Genomic DNA, 17,352 nt, shown 5'->3' on the forward strand with positions numbered 1-17,352 from the left:
AACATAAATGGGAAAAAATGGGGGAACCCCCTCCCCCCCCCCCCCGCACATTTTAATTATTAAGTCCATCATGGTGGAAACTTTCACTTTAAAAATGAAATACGAGGTGTATTTTTGAAGTAAGGTCCGTTTTGTTGTAGACACTAGTAGTTCGCATGCATACCGCAACGAGTGCGTGCGTCGTGTACCGGCATGCCTCGGGAACAACTGTGCTCAGTTTCTGCTCTGTAGCTAACCTGTACGGTTCTGTTCTGTGCTTTAAACATATTTAAGACTATCAACTCACCCTCCGCATGTGAGGTTCGACAATTCAAAGATTTTTATTCTTGTTATTGTGAAGCGCCTGTTCTCATGAATCCTCGCTTCAACTGAAGCCACCAAATCGTCTGTAATCAAAGAAGGGCGACCGGAGCGGTCCTCATCATGGACGTTGTCATGGCCATCTTTGAATTGTCGTACCCACTTACGCACTTTGCTTTCACTCATAACAGTATCACCGTACACTTCAAAAATCTGTCGATGAATTTCTGCAGCAGGCAAGTTCCTTGCTGACAAAAACCGTATCACTGAGTGAACCTCACATGCGAAATGATAGTCTTAAACATTTTTAAAACACAGAACAGAACCATACAGGTTAGCTACAGAGCGGAAACCGAGCACAGTTGTTCCCGAGGCATGCCGGTACACGACGCACGTGCTCGTTGCGGTATGCGTGCAAACTACTAGTGTCTACAACAAAACGGACCTTACTTAAAAAATACCCCTTGTATTATGTAATTTTGATTTAGCAATTGCAGTCAGAAGCATCTTGCCATTAATACATTCTTTTTTATATTTCTGAGACAAACTAGAAACAGTGTCAATAATATCTCACAAAAATAACATTGTTGATCATTGGTCATTACAGATACATGATACGATACTTGTACAGTTTTGTTATTTCTAATATATAAACAAAAGTCCAATTTCTCTGTTTTGTATGGAGATGGAAGCAAACTGGATTTTTTTTTTTTATTACCTGGATTTATTTAGCTCCAGTATCAGATTACCAAAAAGTATTTTACAGGCAAAATACACACAAAATGTGCTCAGAAAGATAGCTAATTTCTCCAAAAATTAGAACACTGTTCTTTGGGTGATTATTCGAATATTCTTTTTTTGAAAAAAGTAGCCACCCTAATGTTTTCCCAAATAAGCAAACACGATCTTCAGTGTTCTGTTTGATATGAATGTTATCATAAGTTTTCATCAGCAGATGCTCTGAAAAACAGATTTTATTAAAATCAAGATTATTCCTATTATTTATTTGCAAATTTGATACATTTTGGAGGGCAGATTTGCACACCATACAGTGACTAAAAGCTTGTGGAATAACTGCAAACATTTCCAGTTATACTAGTTGTCCACACAATTGTTTTATAAGTGAATGATATGCCTCTAACTTTATATTCCAAAACTAGTCAATTAAAATAGTAGGACAGAGCGGTCCTCATCATGGACGTTGTCACGGCCATCTTTGAATTGTCGTACCCACTTACGCACTTTGCTTTCACTCATAACAGTATCACTGTACACTTCACAAATCTGTCGATGAATTTCTGCAGCAGGCAGGTTCCTTGCTGACAAAAACCGTATCACTGAGCGAACCTCACATGCGGAGGGTGAGTTGATAGTCTTAAACATTTTAAAAGCACAGAACAGAACTGTACAGGTTAGCTACAGGGTGGAAACTGAGCACAGTTGTTCTCAAGACATGCGGTATACCGCTCGTTGTGGTATGCGCGCAAACTACTAGTGTCTACAACAAAACGGACCTTACTTAAAAAATACCCCTCGTAATTACACTGGTATAATGGAGGGTAGAAAGGCAAGAATGCACAATATTTAGGTAACTAAGAAATATGGAAAGAACTCTTAGTTTTGCAGTGAAGATATGGAAAATGTTTAATTATCTGGTGTTTTGTAGTCTTACAGTGTGAGATGACTTCATCTTTCTTTGAAAATTGCAGAGACAAACCCTGGTGAAGAAATGAAAGAACATTTCCACTATGAAAATGAAAAAATAGCTTCTCAGTCATCATCCAATCCTGCATTTATACTAATTCAGCGAAGAAAGTTTCACTGGTTTTTTTTAAACATCAATACCAGTGAGTGAATGAATTAAGTATGTGAATACATGTGAGTTAACAAGAAAAAAAGACATTCTTTCAAGCAGAATGTTGATCTTAACAGTTTCAAAAATTCCAAGAGACACTAGAGACCTTTAAGCTAGACAAAGCAAAGGATGTAGGAAAAAGGAAGAAGAGTTTTTAAAAGAGTAATTTGCTTGTTATTCGATCAGTAATGAAGGTCAGCCATAAGGATTGTAGATTTTGGGTTGGCTCTCATGGGAAATAGGAATGAGACAACAGAGGAATTTTAGCCATTTGAGTCAAAGGGCAGGGCCGTGTAGTCCTCTTCTGAAAAAAAATGTTATATATATATATTTGAATTTCTACTTCCCAGTAATTTTACCCCACAAAATATTAAATACAAATTTGCTCCTGCAAAAATGAAACATATAACAAGTTATTAAATTTCAATATGGCTTTTACAGAAACTAAAATTTGGCATGGGTTTTGGAGTAGGCATGAGGTCCCCAGAAGAAAAGGTTTTGTAGGAGTTTTGAACAATAGGAAAATAATGACATTTTGAGAAGGAGAAGATGACTGGTAGAGAGTAGGAAGTAGTCCTGTTTGCAGTGATTTCAGCCCATATAATATTATTGTGTGGTGTTAAATGACAATAGTAGTTCTGTTCCCTGAATTATTTAGAGGAAGGAACTTCTGGACATTCAAGATGACATACGTATAAATTGAATTTAACAAAATGGAAGGTTCAAGGAGGCCATAAAGAGAAAATGAAAATGAAAGGCATTGTTAGGTCCAGTCAGAATCTTTGTTATTCAGAAAAAAGTCAGAAAGATTACCTTTTTGAAGCAATTTTGAACTTTTTTAGGAAACCGGAAGTTCCCTTGCCCTTCTGAAGCTAGTCTTGTCATTTTTTTTTCCAACTTGGGAAGTGAATCAGAAATTATTCAGCTTTTCCTCCACTTCTGGTCCCTGGCCTCAGCTCAAGCCAGTGAAGCCAGTTTTACACCAGAGAAGGGTGAATTAAATTTCATCCCGTTTGCTTTTCCCGCTTCTGGCTTAAGCCAGAGAAATGAGTTATAAACCAGAGAAGGGTGAATTTCCTCCCGTTTGCTTTTCCCTTCTCCTGCAGTAAAATAACTACTTTCAAAGTAAAGACCACCCAATGAAACAGGAAATAACACTTTCAAACCATTAACAAAAGGATTCAGAAGTCTTGGAAGTTTTGAAAAGTTTTGAACATTTTTTCTGCAAAAATCGGAATTGACTTTAGAATAGAACCACCAGTACCCCCTACATGTGAAATTTTTTTAATCAACCAAACTAGAAAATGAAACCCAGGTGTGAGATGTTTTGAACTAGATAGTAGGCTTGTGCAAAATTTCAGATTAGATTGGAACTCGGATCTGGACATACTACCCTCCACCCCTAATAAAAAGGATTTATAATTAGGAATTTATAGTTTTTCAAGGTTTATTATTATTATTATTATTATTATTATTATTATTATTAACTTTATTTATACCCCACAAAATCTCCCGAAGGACTCGATGTGGCTTACAAAGGCCAAGGCCACCAACAAACAACAGCATACAAATACAACAATAAAACTCATAAGCAAATAATAAAACATCAAGCAAAACAATAAAACAGTAAGAACAATGACACCATGACGCATTTAAAACCTAAAGGCCGGGCCAAATGTAATGGACAAAATTTAAAAAGTGCTGGACTTGACAGGTGATATGTAGAGGTATATGGAGGTAGGTGCAATGTGCAGATAATCCTAACTCTCTCACAAAGTACATTTGGGACATGATGCTAGAAGTTTCCTATTCTGGAAAGGCACACTGGAACAGTCAGGTCTTCAGGCTCTTCCTAAAGACTGCCAACGTTGGGGCTTGTCTGATTCCTTGGGGAGAGAGTTCCAGAGTCGGGGGGCTGCCACAGAGAAGGCCCCACCAAACGCGCTTGCGACGCAGGTGGAATCGTGAGCAGGGCCTCTCCAGATGAACGGAGGGATCGTGTGGGTTCATATACGGAGATGCGGTCACGCAGGTAGGCGGGTCCCAAACCATTTAAGGCTGTGTAGGTGAGCACCTGCACCTTGAATTGGGACCAGAAAATGAATGGCAACCAGTGGAGCTTCTTAAACAGGAGGGTTGACCTCCACCACCCCAGACCCTTCTCTCTCCCCTCTATTCTCCTAACCATACACTATATTTTATTTCATTTTTATTCCTATAAGTCTATTAAATATGTTCTATTTTACTTCTGGGGCAGAAAACAGTGACTTCTATGTGACCAAGGTATTACGTATTATGTTGGATTTACGCCTATGTGTTTGATCCAGTTTTAGAGACTCACAATTGGATGGTTGGAGCAGATTTTTCTACCCACTCTTTTATGTATGTGAGGTTGGGGGGTGGGCATCTATCTCCCAGTACTAATAATAATGATATCCAAAAGTTAAGAAGGTCATTCTACTCCATTAGCTTTTGTCAGGGTGGATTTATCTATCTTGTTGGGGTTTTAATAAGGATTTAAGCACACTTGCTGATATTTGAGGTTTTAACTTCTTCTTAATTTTTAAATTGTATATTTTTATTGGCTGTAAGCTGTCTTGGGCCCTTGATTGGGGAAATGTGGGATACAAATTTCATAAATAAATAAATAAACAAACAAACAAACAAATAAATACAGTAGTATCAAAATGTCTCAAAAGGCAAAACAAAACAGAATGCAGATAGAAAAGACAGTGTGGAGTTCTAAAAAACTTAACAGAAGTGGCTTGATGAGTGAGAAGGCCTTCTATCCACAGAACAAAGATGCTGGAACCAGACCTACATTTCTCTAGTAACACCATGTCAGAAGAGTGACTCATTCTTACAATACTTTATGTTACAGGATGAGATGTGCTAATAGTCTGCTAAGTCTTGTATATATTAATGTACACATTCCCATTTTTGGCAGGATAAAGATATACTAAGTAATTAATATAAACATACCTGATCTGAAAATACATCACTGGCCACTTCACCTCCTGCTGCCAGAAATAATTTAAGTGAAACAAGAGGCTTTTTAGCAATTTATTCTAAAACATCACCAGGCCAATATTAAATACAATGATATATCAAGTATAAATACAGGTGTTTATCATTTGAGCACAAAGGAATCACACTTCCACAAGAAGAAATTAATCCCATGTGTCTTCTTAATCTTTCATATTACAGTGTTATTATTCTACATTACCTTGTGTTACTAATATTCCTTTGCAATAAGCTGCTACATTTTAACCAAGGTGTGAAACCTACTCATTTCTGGATTTATTTAAAAAGCCATATAACTAATACTAAATTGCCAAGATGCTGTAAATAAGATTGTCTTCTACTCCAATGTTCAATAACCCTGGAAATTTACCTCCATTACAATAACTGACTTCTCTTTTTCTCTTGCTATATGCGGGTTGAATAAAAAGTAATGCCTCCACCTTTGTAATTCTTCAACAGATGGCAATACTGGTATGTGGCAGGTAACTCCTCAACAGATGGCAGTACTGGTATGTGGCAGGTACTGGCTTGTTCAGTAGACTCTCCTCTACAATTCCATCTTGGCAGGAAGCCTTAGCATTAAAAGGTTGTGTTGTTAAAGTGTGAAGTATGGAACCCTGCACAGACGGTCGGTCAATGCAACTTAAGCAATGTGCAGTCATTGAATTCTTTACAGCAGAAAGTGTCACCTCAATATCTTTAAACTTCCTCACCCAGCGATGCACAGTACTCACATCAACACAATAACCATAAACAGCTTGTGTTCTCTGATGAATCTCCTTTGCTGTCAAGAATTCAATGACTGCACATTGCTTAAGTCACATTGACCGACTGTCTGTGCAGGGTTCCATACTTCTTTTTCTAAATGGACAAAAGGTGTACCTGAGATTCATTATTGACAATTTCCTTTCCTTCTCTTTAAGATAGATCTGTAGACAGAAAACTATTTTCATCTGGTTTAATCATTAGCCCTAGATTTCTAAAACAAGCAGTTGCATACATATTAGAAGTTTTATTCTTTTAAGATGGAATACAAATAAGGGAACTATGGGAAGAAGAACTGGGAATAAAAATAGGAGAAAGAAATTGGGAAAAGTTATGGAGAGCAAGGCACTTCAAGAATTTATCAATTAGGATAAAAGAAAACTACTATAAGATGGTATGGAAATGGTACCAGATCCCGACAAAGATACATTATCATTAGGTTCCCTAGTCCCGCCCCCTTTTTGGGCTTTGGAAGGGAAGTGAGCCATTTTGTTAGTTAGTCTCAGTCAGGTTAGCTTTTGTATAGGATGTGTGTAACTTCCCCTGTACAAAGGCTTCAACCTTTAAGAATTTCCAGGGTTACAGAAATTGCAACAGAAACAGAAGGGAAAGGATCCCAAAGGCTCTGGCCGAGAGCTCACAGCCTCTCAGCCTCACAGCAACAGACAGGAAAACAGCCTTAAAGACTAAAGAACTCCAGCTGGAGAACATCCACTGCCTTGCTGGTAGGTCCACTCGGCGTCCGAGAAGCAGTTCGGCCCGGTAGCAGAGCCCACATCAGTGAGGGTTGGATTTCAGTCAGCCTGGGAGAAGTTAAAAAGGGGAATTTTCCTTTAAAGAAAATGTTATTGAAGATAGTGCCTGTCCCCTGTGGACAAGATTGAGAGAACCAATACTTTATCAAGAAAGCCTTGAAGTTCCTGTTTGATTTCATTAATAAAAGACTTTGTTGTACTTCTCTAGCCATCTGAAGAGTCTTTGTAGTGGAAACCTCTGAGAACTTCTCCTTAGGCCCCTGGCTTCCCACTGGGCAAAGGTTACACATCCTATTTTTAAAGTCAACTAACTACAGGCCCAGCGACGACAGAACATGTGCCATTTTGCACATTCCTAATCTGTAGCGCCTTTAAAGTTCAGATCATTTTGTTATCTGAACAATACATTAGATATATAATTTGGAAAAAAATGATCACAACTTTCTCTCAAACTTTCAGTCAAACTAGCTTTTTCAAACCAAACTCAGCTTGTAGAGATTTTTTTAAGTATTTCTTTTTATTATGGGGTGTTTAAAGTACAAAATCTGTTTGGATTGTTTTTAAAATGCTGTCTGAGTGATGTAAGAAACAGAAAATCTCATCCTGGTGCTTTTTATTACTGTAGTGATTTGCTGCTTAATGACTTAAACTACGCAAGCCAAAAATACCATAGACAGCCATAATACTGGAAATGAATGCAGACAGGTTTCTGCCTCGGTGGTGTTTCATATTTATACACCTTGGCTAGTGCTAATGGTAAGCATTTTGTTCTTGCGACTCCTGCTGCTGTATGGACCACATCCAAATGCAGATGTTTTGATTTTTTAAAAAAATGAACCAGAAACATTTTGATTTCAATATTGATCAAACTCTTTAGCACTTGGAGTTGAATGGGATTTGGGACTAATGGGACTAGTGAATACTCAACAAAACACTTCATCACAGGGAACTAGATACTACAACTGTCAGTTACTATGGCTATAGTTCAAAGAGTTTCAAAGATCTGCTTTTTGGTATTTCGAACAGGAGGGTGATCCTGTTGTCGTTCTTCTTATTCTGTAGTTTCCTCATGTCTAAATATTTGAGGAACTTCTTTTAGTAACCATGGTGCAGTTCTTTTAAGACAGGGCACAGAAGCTTTTTTTCTATAACTATAGAGTCGTTTGGATTCAAACCTGCAACATTCCTTCAAAAAACTATGGAACTAGCTTCATTTTTTACTATAATATGGGAATGATAATCCATGATATCGTCTAATCATGAAATAAAATGTTGAAATGGAATAGAGGTGAAGCATGGATGGATAGTTCTCAATTCAGTCACAAATTCATCATTAGTTTTATGTTTTAGTTTTATTAGTTTTATTAGTTTCAGTTTTATTATAATTATGCATGATTGGTTCTATTGTAAACTGATTCAATATCATGCAATTGATCTTACAGACCACAATTTTATTTAAACCCTAGTTCAGCAAGAGAGGAAAAGAGAGAATGTGTAACATAGCAATATAACTTTAAACAAACTAGTTTTACCCTTGTTCCTTTAATAAATAGCAGTTGGTACCAAAAGATCCCATTATGGTTTTCCCCGAACGAGGCTTATCATATCAGGGAATTGCCTAGAGAAAAATGGTTGACATATGCTTAACTCCTAGAAATTAAATCACATAAGGTAACACTTAAAACACAAGAAGAATTAAAACAGATTAACCCGTCAATTTCGTGGTTCCAATACCAACAGATAAAATAAAATTTCAAAATAAATAACATAAGAGGATTTAAAACAAGAAATACAATCTGGGATAGAATAGTGAAAACAGAAAAAAAAATGATAAAGAAAATATACCAACAATTACTAATTTGGTCCACAGAAACTGAACAAGTCAAGGAAACCATGACAAAATGATTGAAAGATATAGGCAGATCAATAACAATGTCAGAGTGGGGGGAAAAATTGGAATAGAAAGTTAAAATATTTGTATGCATTAGAGCTCAAGGAGAATTGGTACAAAATATTCTATAGATAGTACCTGAAACCCGAGATAATATCAAAGATCAATAAAGGGAAAATAAAAGAGGACTGTTGGAAATGCGGAAAACATAAAGGCAATTTTTCCACATGTGGTGGAAATGCACAAAAATCAAGAACTTTTGGCATAAAATATATGAAAAGATTAAAATAATCCTTAATATCAAATTCGAACTAAAACCTGAATCAATGTTACTAGGGATAACAGACTTCATTACAGATAAAAATACAGAAAAAATCTTTTTCTATTTCACAACAGCAGCGAGAATCACCCTCGCCAGGGTATGGAAATCTAATGAAATCTCCACAGTAGAGCAATGGATTTTAAAAACAATGGACAACATGAACATGGATATACTTACCCATAGAATCTCACAAAACTATATAAAACTTCCCAGAACTGATTGGAAAAGATTCTTAGAAGTTATTAAGAAAGAATACAAAGATATCTATATTAATACGCTTTAAAAGAATCTTGAAGGTCGATCACCAAGAAGCTGCCGACTCGAGAAGTCATAGAAAAATGAACAACTACGATAATTTTCACTAACCTGGAAGATCCTGGAAGTTCTGCAGTAATCTCTCTCTATATGTATTAGGGCTGGGCGGTTTCGTTTCGTAATTTCGTAATTCGTTAAAAATTTGTTATTTTTTTTTATAACGAAGCGATAACGAACCATTCAGGAGCAACTTAAAAATGAAACGAATTTTTACATTCGTTTCGTAATTGTTTCGGATTCGTTTTGTATTCGTTTCGTTATCGTTTTGAAATCGTTTCGTTATTATTTCCGCATGTCTGGGGCAAGTTTTATAGTTGTTATTTGTTTAATCAGTGAAAAAAAATTATAAATATCACACCAACAGTCAACAACAGAGGGAGAGGGAAGCTTCAGAAGTTCCCCCTGTCCCATTTGGAGGTTTTTTAGCGTATTGCACGGTCGCGTCCGCCATTAACGAATTGATTCGTAATTGTTTTGTAATTGTTTCGTATTATTTTGTAATTTACGAAATTTCGTAAATATCGAACTTTTTAAAAGAAAAATTTCGGAATTCTTTTTAAAATCGAAACGCAAAACCCCCCAAAAAAGGAATCGATTTTAGAAACAAATTTTTCCGTTGTTACCCAGGCCTAATATATATATTAGGCTTGGGTAACCACGGAAAAAATTGGTTCTAAACTCGTTTCGTTTTTAGGGGGCCTTTGTGTTTCATTTTTTAAAAGAATTCTGAAATTTTCCTTTAAAAAAGTTTAAAATATACAAAATTTTGTAAAATTACGAATCGATTTGTTAATGGCGGACGCGATTGCGCAATATGCTAAAAAACCCTCCAAATGGGACAGGGGGAACTTCTGAAGCTTCCCTCTCCCTCTGTTGTTGACTGTTGATGTGATAATTTATTTTTTATCACTGATAAAACAAACAACAACTATAAAACTTGCACCAGACATACGGAAATAATTACGAAACAATTTCGAAACAATTTTGAACCAATTATGAAACAATTACGAAACAATACGAAATAAATTGGAAAAAAATGTTTCGATTTTTAATTACTCCTCACAGTAGTCCTGCATGGCTCAATATTGGATCGTAAGCTAATTTAAATACAAATTAATAACGAATTACGAAATTAACGAATGAAACCGCCCAAGCCTTATATATATATATATATATATATATATATATATATTCTCCCTTTTTCTTCTTCTGCCTTTTTCATTATCTCCCATAGGTCAACTTATTTTTCTCACTCACTTTATTATATAACATGGTTCTCACTCTTTCCATATACCAATGGGAAACTTTAGTTTTCCTTATACTTTTCTTTCTGCTCCACTCTAGGGAGCAACATATTCTAAATAAAAATAAATAAAAATAAATAGCAGTTGGTCATGCAGACACTCAACAGAAGAAAGTTCTCTCTCCTGTTTTATCTTGATTTGTAGAAAAGTTTCACCACACTACTTTTGGCTTGTCGGGTTGGTATTAGAGGCAGAGAAGCATGGAAATAACAGTGGGAGAGACAGGGAGGGATGTCTTTAAGACAAATAAATAGAGAAAGGAAAGAGTTCTCAAATTGCTATTTGGCCCCAGTTTTGCAGCATGTTTCACAAACATACACAGAAAAGGAAGCCAATTAAGCTGAAATATTTCATTCTGTCAGGAAAGGTTTCAAGGGGTCAGATATTAAAGACAATTAGAGAAATATCTGGTGTCCAGAGTCCTTTTTTAATTATGAGCCATTCTGCAGAACTAAATGAACTCTTATAAATGGGCATGGGGGATCTTATAAAGTTGGTTACAACTTTGCTTCTGAAACAGTAGAAAGTTTTATGAAAAGTTTTACTGAAAGTCATGAATCTATGGCCTAAAAAAAAAAAAACTTTTCTCCAAACAACTTTTTTTTTTTTTTGGTCGTGTCAGGAGCAACCGCTCCTGTTGTGAGAGAATTGGCCGTCTGCAAGGACGTTGCCCAGGGGACGCCTGGATGATTTTTGATGTTTTATCATCCTTGTGGGAGGCTTCTCTCATGTCCCCGCATGAGGAGCTGGAGCTAATAGAGGGAGCTCATCCGCCTCTCCCCGGATTCGAACTTGCGACCTGTCGGTCTTCAGTCCTGCCGGCACAGTGCTTTAACCCACTGCGCCACCGGGGGCTCCAAACAACTAAGAATGGGAAAGGCAATAGCATGAGTTACAAATTAGAAAGTTAGATCTCATTTTTGTCATTACTGAAAAACACACACATAATATTGTCTTCATTACATTGGAAAACATTTAAATTAAATGATGCTCCTCAAGCCCATTGTTATCAAATTCAACTCTACAAAGATTTGAGACCAGTTTGCTGAGATCTCATGTGATCTCATTACTAACCAATCCCTTTAAAAAAAAAGGTGGATGTGGAGCCCCCGGTGGCGCAGTGGGTTAAAGCACTGAGCTGCTGAGCTTGTTGATTGCAAGGTCGCAGGTTCGATTCTGGGGAGCAACGTGAGCTTCCACTGTCAGCCCTAGCTTCTGCCAACCTAGCAGTTCGAAAACATGCAAATGTGAGTAGATCAATATGTACCGTTCCGATGGGAAGGTAATGGCGCTCCATGCAGTCATGCTGGCCACATGACCTTGGAGGTGTCTACGGACAACGCCGGCTCTTCGGCTTAGAAATGGAGATGAGCACCATACCCCAGAGTCAGACATGACTGGACTTAATGTCAGGGGACAACCTTTAGCTTTACTTAGAGGCAAGGAGAGCTAGGTGATTATGATTGGAAGTGTTGTTTTCTGCCTCAAAGCAGTCATGCTATACAGTTTCCTAGGGAAAAAAATGTTTCTAATGCATGGTGGATTGATTTGGAAGGCAATCTAAGATAAATTTTCCTTGTATCCTGTCTATGATTGACATACATCAGATTCTAGCTAATTAGGATAAGCCTTTATGACTGCTGGCATTGCCAATCATCATCTCCTACTTCAGAAGTATATGAGAAAAAGGGACACACAGAATAGTAGTTTGTTGGAAACAAATTTGGATATACCAATGTTCTGAGCATTTCTCCAGGAATGCACAGGAAAACAAAACATACCCATATTTTTCTGTTTTCCCCAGGAAAATAATTTTCAAAGAGGACCAGTGTGTACTTTGTTTGGTATAGATTGGCCCTTCTAGGAGGCTTCCTGCAATACAGCCTCTGAACAAGGTGCACACTGCCTGTCCCACTTAACAAAACACAGTTATACTGTTAAGGATTCCATGTTAACTGCCATAGTTCCAATTTATTGAATCCTAGAATTTGTATATGACGTGGTTATGGGGACAGGCATTCGATGAGTGAGCCAACACCCTGAGATATGGATGGAGGATGATGAACAATGCTTTTAGTATGACGACTGACTATTGTAGTTATTGAATGTAATTGCTGTTTTAATGTTTTATTGTAATATGAAAGAGAGGTGAGAAGGTCGGCATACAAAACTTTTAAATAAATAAATAAATAAATAAATAAATAAATAAACATATTAAAGATGAACATTTAAAATTCTCCATCAGACTGAAAATTCCAAGTTTCCATAAGATGTTGCCTGGATTGAGATAGTGAAATCATAATACCATGCTTCTGTATGTGCCTTTTTTCAGAGAGGTTTTGGCATTACCGTACTACCAAATATGGCACCTAAGGAGAAATTTTAAGGGAAATCATGGCCCATTCTATTCTATTTTATTCTGCTTCTGATACCACAACAGAGACACCAGTGATGGGACTTCTTTTAGTTTATAGCACTATGTCAGGTGGCTTAATGTGACCTCATGCCTGTCTGTTGCCTTTTCTTACTTTATGTCAAATCAAATCAAATAATTTATTTTGGTCATTGACCAGCAAAGGAAATAGAGACACATTTTCATACAAACTTGGTATGTTTGGTACATTAAAAATGTAAATATAACTACTGAAGCACAATTTGGGTGAGGGAGTGGAAGGGGAAACAGGGTAAAAACATACAATGCCCAGATCCATCACCAAATTGTAGATTCAGGGAAGATCCATCATCAAATTGTAGATTACTGGATACACAGTTAACTTTTGGGACTAGTCATTCCCTGACGGATTTTGTATGCTGCTGCACAGAACTTTGCAACATTGTAGGTTGTAGCTGAATTAATATCTGCAAGTAGCATGGAGGTATGAAATTGTCCTTAATGGCCTGGGTGCTTGTATATCAGAGGTAAGATAAGCCTGGCATGGATATCCCTGTAGAACGGGCACTGAAGGAGCACATGTTCTATTGTTTCTACATGACCCGAATCACAGGGGCAGAGTCTCTCTGGGAAAGGGATCTGGTAGCGGCCTTCGAGTACAAGATGGAATACTTTATGTCATCTCTTTGAATAATTGTAAATATTTCTGCATTGCCATGTGTAATAAAGATAAGTGACACAGGGGAAACCTTTTTTTCAATCCCACCGCTGCCACCACTGTAATAAGATGAACGGGGGAATTACAGGTGATGAGAGAGAACGGTGTGTATGTAATGGTAAGTTTGCTGCCACCACCTCAAATTATAGTTTGAGGAATTGTCTTGTTGTTGTCCTTGAGGTAAAATGTCACTATACACCGGTCCTTCCTTTTGGCTCTCTTTCTTGTGACTGAACTGTGGAGATGTGGAGGCTGACTGGATCTAACTCTATATGATAAAACAAGGCTGAGGCAGATTAACGGTAAACTAGAGAACAGGTTTATTGAAATATTTGAAGCAGACAACTCTTTACTGAGAGGTACAACGCATAGTTTGTTTCTGAAGCACAGACTTATCAAGTAAATGGTTTCTTTAGAAGGAGTAACTTTTCCTTAACGTGAGCTACTTTCCTCACACTATCCTGTAATGTGTAACAGTGCGAGTCTTAGACCAGCCACCCCTGGCTGCCCTCCTAGAGTATCTAGGTTTCCACTAGTCTACTCTGAACTATAGGGAAATAAACCTACTTGTATTCTGTCCTAATACAAGTAAACAAGTCTTCACTTTGACTGCCCTAGTCAAACTACACAGAAGCCCTTGCTCTTTACTATTCCCTAACAGTCTAATTCCTAGCTCACTCAGAAACTCTCTTCTCTCTGTCTGAAATCCTAATCTATTCTCTCCTAGATCAAATCCTTCTCTCCCTCCCCTGTCAGAAATGGCAGCCTCTTTTCCACTCTCCTTCAACTCCTCCTCTTGGGGTCTGAACCAATCATGAGTTAGCTGACTCCTCCCCTTGCCTCTCTGCCTATACCAACATGTCAGCTATCCTGAGCTGCCTTCTCAACATGGAGGCCAGCTCACTGACTCCCAAGCTGCAGCCTACAAAGCAAAGGTATGAGTTCATTGCACCATGCACAGATAATAACACTGTTTACTTTTATGTGTCCTATCTCTCATGACAATTTTTAAGTTGGCCAGATGCTCAACAGTTTGTTTGAGTGCAATAAATATTAAGGAATTCTTAAAGTTGGACTCCTTCAATGTAAACTGAAATTTAAATTTAATTTAAAATTTTAACATTCATTATTCTCTTCAACTCATTAACACATACAATCACCCTCATAATGAATTACTATTAAATAATTATATTAAATGTAGTGAAAGTGGATTTAATTAAATTTATATTGGTTATGATGTTGTCTGTAAAAATTCAACTAAAAAATCCCTAAGTTGACTATTATACTCACTCTTTCATAATTAAGTCCATGTAGTGTTTTGCTTCATTGGCTATAGAGTTTTAAGCAGTTTGCTGCCAGTTTTCAATTTCAAACTGCTTCAGCATTTTAAAAAACTTAAAAATTTGGATGGGTTGCAAGGCTGGGAAACACTTTACTCACATCTGCTGTATATATATTCCTAGGAATCAACCTTACCAAATTCATTAGATTTTTTTCTGTGTAGACAACTAAGTGGTGTTGGAAGAAACAGGAAAGTTCTGAGAGTGCCATGGACCATGAGAAGATCCAACCAGTCCATACTTCAGGAAATAAAGCCCAGCTGCTCACTGGAGGGAAGGATACTAGAGGCAAAGATGAAGTGCTTTGGCCACATCATGAGAAGAAAGGAAAGCTTAGAGAAGACAATTATGCTAGGGAAAATGGAAGGAAAAAGGAAGAGGGGCCGACCAAGGGCAAGATGGATGGCTGGTATCCTTGAAGTGACCGGCTCGACTCTGAAGGAGCTGGGGGAGGTGATGGCTGACAGGGAGCTCTGGCGTGGGATCCTCACTACCTCTGAGGATGCTTGCCATAGATGCAGGCGAAACATCAGGAGAGAATGCCTCTAGACCATGGGCATACAGCCCGAAAAAACCTACAACAACCCAAATAAATAAATAACTCCCAGTTTGGCACATATTCCAGATTATCTGTTTGAACTGGATTATCTGTCAGTGTACCAGATGGGCAAACTCCAGCCTTCCAGGTGTTTTGGACTTCAATTCCCAACAGCAGGTGGGCTGGCTGGGATTTCTGAGAGCTGAAGTCCAAAATACTTGGAGGGCCGAAGTTTATTGGTGTAGACTCGAATAATCGAGTTCAAACCAGATAATCTGGAATCAGAGAATGGATTATATGGCAGTGTAGATTCAGCCTCAGGCACACTGCTTTAAGTTACTATAGAAAGCAAAGAGCTCCTTGTTTTCCCAGCTTCTGCCTCTATGAGCAATTGCAACTGGTGTCATTTTTGCTTTATGGAGTGGAATGGCCAAACACTTAACTCGTCCAATGAAAAGCAAACTTATCCCTGAAATATTTTTCCCATGTGGTTTTCCTTTAGAGCCCCTGGTTTAGACAGCCCACGACTTTCATCTGATCTGAACAGCAGAATAAGACAATTAAAAACTGATGGAAGTGATTGCTTTTTTAAAAAAAAAAAATCCAAATCCATACCATAAATTATGAATTTGGTTTGCCAAGAGATCCAAATAATAGTAGAACGTCTTTACAAAGTGTCCAGTTTCAGTTAGGACACAGTGATCAAATTCAGACATCTTATAGAAGCAGATGGTTTGTGCTTGCAGAAGAGCATCCTGGCCTGAATTATATCCCCTCTTTATTACATATCATTGCCAGTCCGTTTGCCAACTGCTGTGTATTACAGTAATTTGTGTGCATATCTTCAACAAGGGCTTCTTACAAAAACACAACAGAGACCTTGAAAGGCCATATGTGCTTCTGTGTTGAATCACTTCAAAAGCCGGGTCATCAGAGGCCCCATTCTGGGCTTCTTTCAAATTCTTTTTGCCACCCTGTTCTGATCATCCTGAAAGCATCAGCGTTAAGTCTGCTCATGCGGGTCTCATTCTTGCATTTAACCTTTGCAAAGGTAAAGCTAATAAAGATTATATCCAACTGTCACTGGGTTAGATCACAACCTCCAACTCAACATATGGTATGTCAGCACATGAATTATATCTTTTGGAGCTTGGATCTGTGGCTAAAGGCCTCTGCCTGAGACTGAGAGAGAAAGGGGATGTCGTTTCCAAAGTGATGATACAGTCAAAGAATAATGATAGTTGTACTATGAGTAAATATTAGATATGCAAAAATTCCAAGCCTGAGCTGCTGAAATAGTACCCAGTTGAAAATCCAAAAAAAATATTATTACGATTTGCCCATTGTACGCTGCTTCACCTCCCTTTCACCTTACTTACTTACTTAGGCCATCCCTTGTTGTCCAGATAGGATTGTCCTCCAAGATCAGTGTACTGGCAGTTGGTCCGTAGGTGACTGTGGAGCCCTATTCTTGATTTGCATCTTCTCCTGCAGTGAGGGCATTGGTTTCCAGGTGGAAAGCGGTCCCGGTTGAGGATGGTTTGACATGTCTTCCTCTTGGCATGTTTCTCTCTTTTGCCCTCCATTTGTGCCTCTTCAAATTCTACAGCACAACTGGTCACAGCTGACTTCCAGATGGAGTGCTCAAGGGCCAGGGCTTCCCAGTTCTCAGTGTCTATGCCAGAGTTATTAAGGTTGGTTTTGAGCCCACTGTATATCACTGCACTCAAGAAAAACATGGGGTTTCATTTTGATACACTGGTATGGACTGTTCTATAACATGTGCACATTTTAAAGCCCACAAACAGCTAATGAGGGCTGTAAATAAACACA

The sequence above is a fragment of the Anolis sagrei genome, chromosome 5 (assembly GCF_037176765.1).
Source record: "Anolis sagrei isolate rAnoSag1 chromosome 5, rAnoSag1.mat, whole genome shotgun sequence".
In the NCBI taxonomy this organism is placed as follows: Eukaryota; Metazoa; Chordata; class Lepidosauria; order Squamata; family Dactyloidae; genus Anolis; species Anolis sagrei.